We start from the raw sequence: 10,305 nt of genomic DNA, 5'->3' as shown, positions 1-10,305 counted from the left end.
AGAGGGAAGTTTCTTCTGTGGTCTCTTTGAGAGCATACAATTCAGACTTAAGACCGAGCAGACTAGTTTTCCTAATTGTATAGGCCTTGATAGCAATTATTCAGACTTATCGGGTTAATAAAAAAAAAAGGTAAATTACAGTAAGCTAAATCTTAACTATCAGAATTAGTGCTTATTTCAGCTAGCTCTACACAGGCAAATGTGATTCACTGTTAGATCTCCTTGCTCTTCTTTTAAGACTAGAAAATTGCTTGGCTGTGTTTATGTGGGTATTCTGGTGGAAGTCTGGGAATGCTGCGACAAAAGACTGTTGAATGTTTTAGATGTCTAGAATCTTCACAAGATAAGAAGGTTTTATTTGCGCCTCTTAGCTACTGGGTCTCTGTTCTGATACAGTGGGGGGTGATTATTTATATAATTATCAAATATATTTATATAATTATCAAAGGAGAGGGACTCCTAGCTGAGACTCCACGGTTCTGGCGGAAATGACCATTGATCAATGCAAAGTCTGTGAATGTAAAGTGGGGGGGGGGATGGGTAACAAGGATCCTGTGGGCTTTGGAAGGCTTTAAAAGCAGCGGGACCGCTTGCTCCCATTTCCTCCCCAGCTAATTGTGGCTTTACTGTAAGGATGGAGAGGGAGCATTCTTTCATTACTAAATACCCCTCACAAACCTTAAACACCACCCAGCTAGAGTCTTGTGCTGGGGATTTTCCTTGTCTCTAGTGCATTTGGGAGCTGAGCCTCCTCACACAGAGCTGCAGTTGGATTGGGGGAAGGGGTGGGTCAAATGCTAACCACACAGCAGGAAGTGGCTAACCTCCTGATTCTCTGGAGAGATCCAAGTGAGTTTTAATTCACTTGAATCTGTGGCAGTGGTTATCTTACCCTTTGGTGTGTTTTTCCTAGACATTTCCTTATAAGGTAGAGGTGTTTAGGCCTTCATGTCGATCAGATACTTGCATTTTTCTGAGGGTATTCTTTGCAGGCTATGATAATTAGCTGACTGTACTGTCAGAGACTTAACAATGGAATTTTAGGAATAAAAACAATATGTCTTGTATACTTGTGTTTCATTAGAGTTAGGTTTTTGTTTTGCCATATCCTACTGGGAACGTTGGCACACACTTGGAATCTCAGCACTTGGGAGACTGAAACAGGAAGATGAGCCAAGACTATCTTGGGCTACACAGCCAAAAATTAATAAATTAATAAACCCTCAAAACCTAAGTCTGAAGCCCAACTCTGAATTTACATTCTTAATGTGATATGGTTACACACATCAGAAATCTCAATGTTCAGGAAATCTCAAGACAGGAAAATTAGAGTTTGAGGCCAGTCTGGGCTATATTAAAAAACTGTGCAAAAAGGAAAAGAAAGAGAGGAAGGGAGAGCGGGAATGTGGTTGTAAGTATTCAGTGAGTGAGTATGTAACAATCATCTGAAGAAGTGAGGGCTCTTCAGGTCTGGCTACACATTGCTAAATACATGTGACACTGTGAATGCAGTACACATCCCCACAGGTTCAAGGTGAAAGTTGAAGAGGTGAAAGTCTCTAGTCTCAAGTGGTTGCTTTGGTTTTGCTGGGGGGGGGGGGGGGGAGGGATCTCGTGGGGAGGAAATCTTTGGAGCTTCCATGTTATCAGATTCACATATTCTTTTTTATTAAGCCAAGCTCCTGTGGGTAGGACCAGTACCTACATTCTAAGTACCTCTATTAATTTATGAAGTTGTGTTAACCTGAATAGAAGCAATGGCAGATTCGCTTGATAGAAGCCAATTGGTTACAAATAACATTATGTTAAAATTAGACTGGTTTTGAATCTGAGCCCACTTACTATCTCTCTGACCTTGGCAAATTGTATGTTCTTGCTAAGATTCAACTTCCCTTTTGTACAACCTAGAATGACAATTCCGACCTCATAATACTCTAGTTAAGGACTACATGACATAATATGTAGAAAGGGTTTAGCCCTATGCCAGTAATGACAGCTTAATAGATGTGAGCTATTACTTTTAGTGGTGCATGTTTTTCTTTTTTTTTAATTTAATTTTTTCATTGTGAAAATACTGTACAGAGGGGTTACAATTACATGGGCAAGATAATGAGTACATTTCTTATCAAGCATTGTAGTCTCCTCCTTTGTTTCCCCTTCCCATTCCGTCCCATCCTCCCCTCCCCGCCCCCCCCCAATCCTCCCCGCCTCCCCCCACCAAAGTTGTAAAGTTCGTTTTTGACATAAGGACTTGTACATCTCATTGTTGGTGCATGTTTTTTTAGCTCTATTGAATGCTCTGTGTTTACTATGGACATGCTCGCTCATTTGACAATTCTTTTTTTTTTATTGTGAAAATACCGTACAGAGGGGGTTACAATTACATGGGCAAGGTAATGAGTACATTTCTTATCAAGCATTGTTGCCTCCTCCTGTTTCCCCTTCCCATCCCTTCCCATCTCCCCACCCCACCCCACCCCACCCCCTTGTTTGACAATTCTTGTCCAGTGCTATTACACACCAGAGCTACAGATGGGAAGCAGGTCCAGGAGCTCCCTGCCTGCAGTAGGTTTGCAGAGGGATGGGAGGAGGCAGAGTACAACAAACAACAAAGAAGACCACAGTAAAGTGAAGTCCCAGCTCTAGCAATGAGCACTAAGGAAACAGGAATAAGAAGGGAGCCTAGGCTACTTCAGATGCAGAGGGCACAAAAGTCTTGTGGTAGGAAGTGACATTTGAGGAACCACTGAGGCAAGATTGGGGAAAGAGCACTTCAGCAGAGGCTCCAAGCAAAGAGATTTCTAGAACAGAAAAGCTTATGAGTATAGAATTAATGTTGAGGATGAGGAGACAAGTCGTGAACGCAGAAGCTGGTAGGTCATGATACCGAGGAAGATGTTTTACTTATTGCATGGGAAAGTCACTGGGAGGAAAAAAATGATACCAACTCCATTAGAAAAGAATCCACTGGGTACTGGTGGCTCATGCCTGTAGTCATAGCTACTCAGGAGGCTGAGATCTGAGGATCACAGTTCAAAGTCAGCTCAGGCAGAAAAGTCCATGTGAGACTCTTTTCTCCCATTAATCACCAAAAATCCTAAAGTGGTGCCATGGCCCCCAGTAGAAGAGCACCAGACTTGGGCACAAAAGCATAAGTGCCTGCGCCCTGATTTCAAGCTCCACAACTGACAAAAAAAAGGAGGGGGGCTGGGAAGATGGCTCAGTGGTAGAGTGCTTGCCTTGCATGCCTGAGGCCCTGGGTTCGATTCCTCAGCACCACATAAGCAAAAAAAGCCGGAAGTGGCACTGTATCTCAAGTGGTAGAGCGCTAGCCTTGAGCTAAAGAGCTGAGGGACAGTGCCCAGGCCCAGAGTTCAGGCCCCACGACCGGACCCCCCAAAAAAGAGGAAGAAATGAAAGGGAAGGGATAAAGAGACATTTAGAGTTAATTGGTCCAACCTCTTTACTTTGAACATGAGGAAACCATTGGAAGTGTACCTTGTACTGTTTCCCACCTCCTTGCTTTTACCTATCTAACTGCTGTTAGGAAGATCCCAACTCCCTCTCTTAACGCACAATGTCATCAGGTCCTGCCTGGCTCTGGAGGTCCTCTTGGCACTGAGCCTCTTTATTCTATAGTAGAATGGGAGTCAGCTTCACACAGTGGCCAAGAGTTCAGATTCAGCTTGTTCTATGATTAGTTTCACATTCTCAGGCTTTGGCGCTCAAATGTGAAATGTAATCCAGGATGTTAAATAAATTTATGTAGATGAATTATTAGTTGGTAGCTACTCTGTGAGGATATTATAATGATAGTTGAGGGGCATAGAATGACAAAGTGAGAATCAATTTTTGTGATATGATCTCAGTTTTTATTCCGGCTCTCATATGTATTTGTGGCATCATCTTGAATGAGTTAAGCAATCTCTTTCAACTTTACTTACTTTATTTGTGAATTGGAGGCAAATTCTAGCTCTAGATGATTATGATGAGAAAGAAGATCTTGCCCAAGCGCAGTTCTGGCATGTTATTTTTGGTTAACTAAATGATATAATGGTCATTATACTTTCCATTGGCAAATGATAGATTGACTTTTTTGTTTCTCTAATTAAGGTTAAAAAAAAAAGCATTTAATAAACATCCGTGAGATCCTACACAAATAAAATAATATTTGCTGAAAACTCAGTACGCACCAGTACAACTCTTACCTGTTGAGCATCAGCCTGTTTTATAGCCAGGGACACTGAGATAAGGAGGTAAGTTAGCTTACCTCTGGCACTCAGCTATGGAATGACAGAGCTTAGGATAAGACACCAAACAGCCTGCTTCAGAGTCTGAGAGCTTAGCTATCTGCTACGTGTTCTCTCTGAGAGCCAACAGGGATTTGCCTGACAATACCTCAAGGTTATATATGTTGCACTGCCCTCTACAACAAAATCATAGCAACATGCTGGGCATTATTAGCTTTTCCTATTGAACTCCCTCTAACTGCTAGAGTGTTGAGAAAGATACCACTAACTTCACATCTAATAAACCGTTCAATTCAAACACCTCAGGAAACTGCTTTTCGAGCTTTTAGAAAAGTAATTCCTCATGTGATTTTATTTTCACCATCACTAGAAATATTTAACTTTTCTCTAAAGAGTCCCCTCTATATGATTTTTAAGAGACATCAGTGAATTCAAACATGGTGTCAAAAATAGTATGTGTAGTGCTTGATACTCCAGAATCTAGGGAATTCACCAGGTACCTTAGATTGTACACCCTCAGATAACCAGTGAAACTGGGGTGAAGGGTAGAACCGTATTCAGGTTGTAAAACCCTGTTGTGAGACTATCTATAAGGAAAAGGTCTAAAGATGCAGCTCCATACAGAGTGCTTGTCTTTCAAGTGAGAGGTTCAATTCCCAGCACTGAAAAAGAAAAATAATCTATTTTGCCCAAGGTCTAGATAAAAAAAAATTATATATGCATGTGTGCATCCAGCAAAATGTGAGCCTTTGAATAAGGGGGTTTGTTTAATGGATTGGGTAGAAAAATAAAAACTTTTGTTTGTAATTTGGGATTACTGTCTGGTTTTGTTGATGTAGTTGTTTGATTTTGTTTTGACTTTTTTTTTTTTTTGCTTAGATACACATTCAATGATGGCTTTGATGCCCCAATGATAATTGCTCAAATAGATTAACACTAGCCTCACCACTTGATTGGACTCTCTTTTGATTATGATCACTCCATATGGGGAATTTCTGACTTCTTGTTAGTAGCAAGAACAAACTAACATTTTTCCATGCAGGAAGAACGGAAGGCATCACAATGAATTCAGTGTTATGAACTGGAATCTAGAAGCCTGTCAAAATATGGATGTGAAAAAATACAAAAGAAACAAGAAATCACATAGTACATTAACAACAACAACAACAACAAAACCTCTTTTTGAAAGGGTTTCATGCTTTTTAAAGGCGACAAGTATGGGAGACCTAAAAGTAGGTCAAGAAACCACCCGACCCATTAATTAAAAAGTAGGAAGAGAGAGCCAACCTCCAAACCTTGCTCAAGAGAAATTATACAGAACACAGATGTGGCCACCGAAGGGAAAGGCTTATCAGTTTCATGCCTGAGCACAGGACTCAGCACACAGTGCGGGTGTGGTACATGTTGCACAGAGATATAAGTGCCATTGGAAAGGAAAAGCAGATACCAGGACCAAGGGGACTGAAGAGCGGCAAAACACAGCTCTGGGTCAACTGAGGACTGCGGCCAACAATGGTTTTCATTCTTGTTTTGAATGATGCAGCCCCTTGGACATAGTTCTTGAATATGATCTTCCAATATGGAATTTAAATATATATATACACACATACACAAAATGCTTTGCTATTATAAGACATAAACAAACAATTTTAGCATGTGAAAAAATTAACTATGAATGCAGGTACTCTTATTTGCTTTCTGCCATGGAGTTGCTCATGACAGATCTCCCTGAAATGTGTGGCGGGCCTGGAAGAGGGCCGGGCCAGAGTGCTCTGCTGACAATGCCAGGCTGTGGAGTAGTCTCCTTCTACCTGGTCTACTTTGGTCTGTCCTGTGGTTTCCTACCTTGCTGTTGTTATTTCATTCACAGCCTCACCAAATAAGTACTACCTCTGAGTAGAATACAATAGTTCCATACAAATCTTAACCAAAACAGAGCAAATAAGACTATCATGAATTAGTACACTATAACACATAATTTTGACTGTCTGGATTTGACCTTGAGTTTGGTAGGTTTTGGATTGGTTAGAATTTGGTTCATTTAAAGATGGAGGAGGAGGAGGGAGCAGAAGAGGAGGAAGAAAAGAAGCAAAGGAGGGAGTGAAGGAAGGAGGGAAGAAAGGAAGAAGGATGGAAAGAAGGAAGAAGGGCAGGAAGGAAGGATGGAAAGAATGGAAAGTAAATATTTCATTGTATCATAGATCAGGGGACACTCATTATTGTGTTCCTTCTGTCCACTAAAAAATGTAAGATAATGTTGGCTTATTTATTCAACTGTATATTAATATATTAACTGTATATTAATCAGGTAGAAGAAAAAGATAATTATGTAGAATAATTTTGGGCAATGTGGTTAAAAACACATAAATACAGCAAAGATACATAACGAAAATGACATGGGGGCTCAAAATGAAAAGCAATATTCCTTGTTTATGTAATGCTTTTATTTCCCCAGATTCTAATTCTGAACAGTTCAAAATTTGAAGACATCTTTTCATACCTACAACATGCTCGTTTTCTGCTTTAGAATTAAGAAGATGAGAAAACAACCAAGCTGGTGTGTGTGTGTGTGTGTGTGTGTGTGTGTGTGTGTGTGTGTGTATTTAACATCTATATTGGAAGATCATATTCAAGAACTATGTCCAAGGGGCTGCATCATTCAAAACAAGAATGAAAACCATTGTTGGCCGCAGTCCTCAGTTGACCCAGAGCTGTGTTTTGCTGCTCTTCAGTCCCCTTGGTCCTGGTATCTGCTTTTCCTTTCCAATGATACTCATATCTCTGTGTAACATGTACCACACCCGCACTGTGTGCTGAGTCCTGTGCTCAGGCATGAAACTGATAAGCCTTTCCCTTCGGTGGCCACATCTGTGTTCTGTATAATTTCTCTTGAGCAAGGTTTGGAGGTTGGCTCTCTCTTCCTACTTTTTAATTAATGGGTCAGGTGGTTTCTTGACCTACTTTTAGGTCTCCCATACTTGTCGCCTTTGAAAAGCAAGAAACCCTTTCAAAAAGAGGTTTTGTTGTTGTTGTTGTTGTTAATGTACTATGTGATTTCTTGTTTCTTTTGTACTTTTTTTCTCCTGTGATTATCCCCTGTTGTCACTGTATTTGATTTTGCTATCCTGGTATTGTGTATATATTTTTCTGAATTAGGGAAGGGAATGGGGACAACAGAACGGTGAGACAAAGGACAAGGGGGAACCAATGCAACAGCGATAATCACCAGACAGTAAGTTAGAAATGATCTGTACAACTGGGTGGGAAGGTAGGCTGGAAAAAGTGGGAGAAAAATGAGGGAAGGGGTATCAAGTGTGACAAGAAATGTACTTATTACCTTACTTATGTAACTGTAACTTCCCTGTACATCACCTTGACAATAAATTTTTTAAAGCCTTAAAAATTTTTGAACAAGAAAAGCAAATGTCTGGGTAAGAAAAAAAAGTTTTTTTTACAAGACATTTGCACATATATTTAAAGTATATATCAAATATTGAATTGTTATAGGCTTATGGGGGGCTTGTTTTTTGTTGTTTGTGTTGTGTTTTTTAGTTTTGTGTTTTGTTTTCTTGCCTAGCTAAAAGCACTGTCCTCTAGTTGTTAACTTTCTTGTGTAAGCCTGTGGTTATTTCATAACTCCTCTGAAACTCTCCACCTCCCTTGAGGTCTAATCAATGTTTTATATCAATTAAGCTCCTAAGGACCAGAGGCTTAGTGAACCTCACAATCTTGACAACAGGCTCTTTGTTAAAGAAAACAAATTAAAAGGTAGAAATTAGACCATCTCAGGCTGGGAATGTGGCTTAATGGTAGAGTGCTTGCCTAGCATGCATGAAGCCCTGGGTTCAATTCCTCAGCACCACATAAGCAGAAAAAGTTGGAAGTGGCTCTGTGGCTCAGTGGTAGAGCACTAGCCTTGAGCACGGAGAGGCTCAGGGACAGAGCCCAGGCCCTGAGTTCAAGGCCCAGGAACAGCAAAAACAAAAAAGAAAGAAAGAAGGAAAGAAGGAAAAAAAGAAAGGAAGGAAAAAAGGAAAGAAAGAGAGAGAGAAAGGAAAGAAAGAAATTAGACCTTCTCTTATGAAAGGTCATTAAATGAAAACATTTCCCTTGGGCAACTATACATTTATATACCAGGTTATGAGTTGGGCCACAAAATGCCATCTTGTGTGTGTGTGTGTGTGTGTGTGTGTGTGTGTGTGTGTGTGTGTGTGTGTGTGTGTGTGTGTGTGTGTGTGTGTGTGTTTTAAAAATTCCCTGGCAATTCATTATTTGAGGTAAAGTTGTGGGGGTTTTTGTTTTGTTTTATAGAAACACTACATCTATCAAATCTTTATTTTATTCCAGTTGCAGATAAATATATGAATAGTAAACCCAAAAGATATTTAAATCTTATAAGGCTCTTACAGAATTTCTCTTAGTTCTTTTTTCAAAAAAATTTATTAGCATAAATTAACTGTTGAAAGTTCCCCCCCACCCCGCACCCCTGATTTTCAACATTAAAAGCTAAGCTGTAGGCAAGTGGTAATTATGAGAAGCTGTTGTCGGAGAAGGGTAAGAACTTTCAAAGTACTGGGCTGTGATGGATTGAAATGCCTCTCTTAGAAATGTTTATTGAAGTTTCAGAAGTATGAACTTTGCTGATCTCTGACCATGAGACAAGATTTCAATTAGAACGAGGGTTCTAGAAATGGAGGGATAAAAGATAAACAATGAAGCAGTGGTATTCACCAGACCGATGTTAAAAATGAACTATACAACTTGTGGGAGGAGATAGGAGGGAAACACTGGGAGAGAGTGAAGGAAGGCTTGACATTGTGCAGAAAGAAATGCAGCAATGAGATGTACAAGTCGTTATGTCAAAAAACAAACTTTTCAACTTTGGTGGGACGGGAGGGGGGTCTGGGGGGGGAAGGGGGTATGGGAAGGGATTGGAAGGGGAAACAAACAGGAGGCAACAATGCTTGATAAGAAATGAACTCATTATCTTGCCCATGTAATTGTAACCCCTCTGTATGGTATTCTCACAATAAAAAAGAAAAGAAAAGAAATGTACTCTTTATCTGACTTACATAACTGAAACTCCTCTGTACTTCACCTTTATAATAAGTAAATAGGATTCTTTGTTACAAATATAAAACTGCTATAAGCATCTTCACACAGAACTGAATTAAATGGAAAACTAAAGTCATTCATGAGAAACTGAAGGTTCACTTCTGGAAAAGAAAGAGTGCAAAAGTCAAAGCGTGAGAATAAAGAGTGCCACTTAGTGTCAGCAGCGTCTAATGTCATATTGTATCATTGTCAATGTCCCTCCTCAGCATGCAGTGCTCACAAAAATAAACATCTGGGTAGAGAACCCTTTTTTTCTATCTTCTAAAATATGCCTACTTATCAAGTTTTTTAATTAAATTTGACTGTAAAAAGATTGAAAATATGTAAAATTGCTTTTCTCATGGACACTCTTATAAACTTTACACAGAAGCTTGAATTGCACAAATAGTAGTACTCCCACCCATTCATAAGCTAGACTGGCCATTCAGTATGTTAGAAGTATCACCCATCCATTCATCCATCCATCCTTCCATTCAACAAATACCTTTGTGTTCTCACAGGTTCCAGATTCTAAGTTGATCCCAATGTCTCTGTAGTACGAGATAAAGTTCTTACCTTCACAAAACCTCACTTTCCCATGATTCCTTGCATGCACACATCCCAAAGCCAACAGAAGCATATAAAACTCTAGAACTAGTTTTTAGGCTTTTTGTTTTGTTTGTAGTGTTTTTTCTAATTTTTAAAATTATTATCTTTAAGTGGTTGCACAAAAAAATTCTATTTAAAACTAGTTTTTAATAAGGCTTATGATGGTTCAAGCATCATGCTCTACATATTTCAGTTGCATTATGCAAATCAAAAAATTAGACCTGAGGGACTTTAAAATTAATCTTGTCAGTAAGTGATGGGTGACAGAAGTGAGATTGAAAAGTAAATTTTATTGGCTGTAAGTTTATCCTCATAACCCCTATTTCCTACACACACACACACACACACACAC

The sequence above is a fragment of the Dipodomys merriami genome, unplaced genomic scaffold (assembly GCF_024711535.1).
Source record: "Dipodomys merriami isolate MVZ:Mamm:240054 unplaced genomic scaffold, mDipMer1.0.p SCAF_4, whole genome shotgun sequence".
Classification (NCBI taxonomy): Eukaryota; Metazoa; Chordata; class Mammalia; order Rodentia; family Heteromyidae; genus Dipodomys; species Dipodomys merriami.
This window is presented reverse-complemented; position numbering follows the sequence as displayed.